The sequence below is a fragment of the Pinus tabuliformis genome, chromosome 5_2 (assembly GCF_031772625.1).
Source record: "Pinus tabuliformis cultivar Carrire ecotype Pingquan chromosome 5_2, CPIR1, whole genome shotgun sequence".
NCBI lineage: Eukaryota > Viridiplantae > Streptophyta > Pinopsida > Pinales > Pinaceae > Pinus > Pinus tabuliformis.
In genome coordinates, this window is record NC_142306.1 from 21,879,506 (window position 1) to 21,882,041 (window position 2,536).

General features: G+C 44.0%; 1 pseudogene; it reads right to left on the bottom strand.

Moving 5' to 3' along the window:
* Positions 1-287: 287 nt before the first annotated feature.
* LOC149157381 (18S ribosomal RNA) lies at positions 288-1,972 on the bottom strand (annotated as a pseudogene).
* Between the last annotated feature and the right edge of the window lie 564 nt (positions 1,973-2,536).

Here is a 2,536-nt window from a genome sequence, read left to right on the forward strand (position 1 = left end):
AAATACAACAACCATTCCCGGCCAAATAGATCGTCGAAAGGGCTCCCAAGAAACAAGCTTCCGAACCCCCTACAGAAACACATTGGGGGAAGGAAAAACAAAGGATGGGTGGGATAAGCACAAGCATGGCTTGCAAGCACACACACGAAAAAAAAGTGTTACCTCAAGACAAGCAACCGACAATGTTCTTGACGAACACCAAACCTGCTCCCCTAAAGACACACTACACAGTCCCATATTGCAATCGAAACCAAACCAACTCGAACCAAAAAAGAAACCCCTACTGTCAATGATCCTACCGCAAGTTCACCTATAGTAACCTTGTTATGACTTCTCCTTCCTCTAAATGATAAGTTTAAATGAACTTCTCACAACGTTGATGGTGGCAAACCACCATCATCGACACAATCTGAACACTTCACCGGATCATTCAATCGGTAGGAGCGACGAGCGGTGTGTACAAAGGGCAGGGATGTAGTCAACATGAGTTGATGACATGCGCTTACTAGGAATTCCTCGTTGAAGACCAATAATTGTAACGGTCTATCCCCATCATGATGTAATTTGAGAAGATTTCCCGATCCTCTTGAATTAGGAACAAAAACTCATTGGCTGCATCAGTGTAGCGCGCGTGCAACCCAAAACATCTAAGGGAATCATAGACCTATTATTGCCTCAAACTTCGATGGCCTAAATGTCCATAGTCCCTCTAAGAAGTTGTACGTGAAGGGGAACCTCCATGTAGCTAGCTAGTAGGCTGAGGTCTCATTCGTTATTGGAATTAACCATAAAAATCGCTCCACCAACTAAGGACGATCATGCACCACCACCAATAGAATCAAGAAAGAGCTCTCAATCTATCAATCCTTACTATGTATGGACCTAGTAAGTTTCCCTGTGTTGAGTCAAATTAAGCCACAGGCTCCACTCCTGGTGGTGCCTTCCATCAATTCCTTTAAGTTTCAGCCTTGTGATCATACTCCCCCCGGAACCCAAACACTCTTATTTCTCAGAAGATTCTGGTGGAGTCCTTAGAGAAACATCCGCCGATCCTTGGTCAGCATTATTTATGGTTTAGGCTAGGATGGTATTTGATTCTTCTTTAATGAAAACATCCTTGGAAAATGCTTTTGAAGTGTTCTATCTTTCATAAATCCAAGAATTTGACCTTTGACAATGAAATATGAATAACCTTGATTGTCCTTATTAATCATTACTCTGGTCCCAGCCAAAGCCACAACCCAACCAATTAAGGCCAAGAGCATGCTACCGACAAAAGGGATGGAAGGGTAGGTGCACACCGAGTAGGCGGACTGACCTTTAAAACCCAAGATCCAACTACGAGCTTTTTAACTGCAACAACTTAAATATACGCTATTGGAGCTAGAATTACCATGGCTGCTCGCACCATACTTGTTGTCCAATGGATCCTCGTTAAGGGATTTAGATTGTCCTCATTCCAATTACCAAAATCGATGAGCCCAATATTGTTATTTATTGTCACTACCTCGGCATGTCAAGATTAGGTAATTTGCATGCTTGTTGCCTTCCTTCGATGTGGTAGTCGTTTCTCAGGCTCCCTCTCCAGAACCGCACCGTAATTCTCCATCACCCATCACCACCATGGTAGGCTTCTATCCTACCATCAAAATTTGATGGGGCAGAAATTGGAATGAAGATCGCTAGCACAAGGGCTGTGTGATCCGTAGAGTTATCATGATTCACTAGAGGAGCGGGCAAGCTCGCACTGACCTTTTATCTAAAAAATGCATCCCTTCCAAAGAGTAGAGGCTTGGTGCATGTATTAGCTCTAGAATTACTACGGTTATCTGAGTAATATGGTACCATCAAAAAAACTATAATTTATTTAATGAGCCATCAACAGTTTCACAGTTTGAATTAGTTCATACTTAGACATGCATGGCTTAATCTTTGAGACAAGCATACGACTACTGGCAGGATCAACCATGTAGCCCCCTCCCACTTCAAAGGGCTTTTCGGGTGCTCTCTTACTAAGAGCCAACCTGAACACCCATAAAGTCAAAGAGATATCAAAATATCATGTAAAACTTTTATGCCTTGCACCTCTTACACACGCAACATGCCAAAGACATGGCGAACAATTGGGTAGACCTGCCGAGCCAAAACACACCAAGGCCACTTCAGAGTTTGCAACCACACCCCAACAAACAGTAAAATGAGCGATCACTCACCCACTCCTTAGAAATTCCTCCAAAGCCTCCACGCCTCGCACCGAGGCCACTTAGGAGTCCACCCAGATAGCAGCAATGGTGGACCTCGATCTCCCGATCATCTGCGGTAGCCTCGATGCAAAGGAAATAAATGGAGAACAACCAACCACATAACCTCATATTATAAATGAGCCCCAACCCTTCCCACCCCGCACCTAGGCCACCTAGGCATCCACCTGGACAACAGCAATGATGGACCTCAATCTCCCAATTTCCTGCAGAAGCCTCAATGCGAAGGAAAAGGAAGGAAATAAAAATAGGATAACCGACAGCAAATCCTCTCA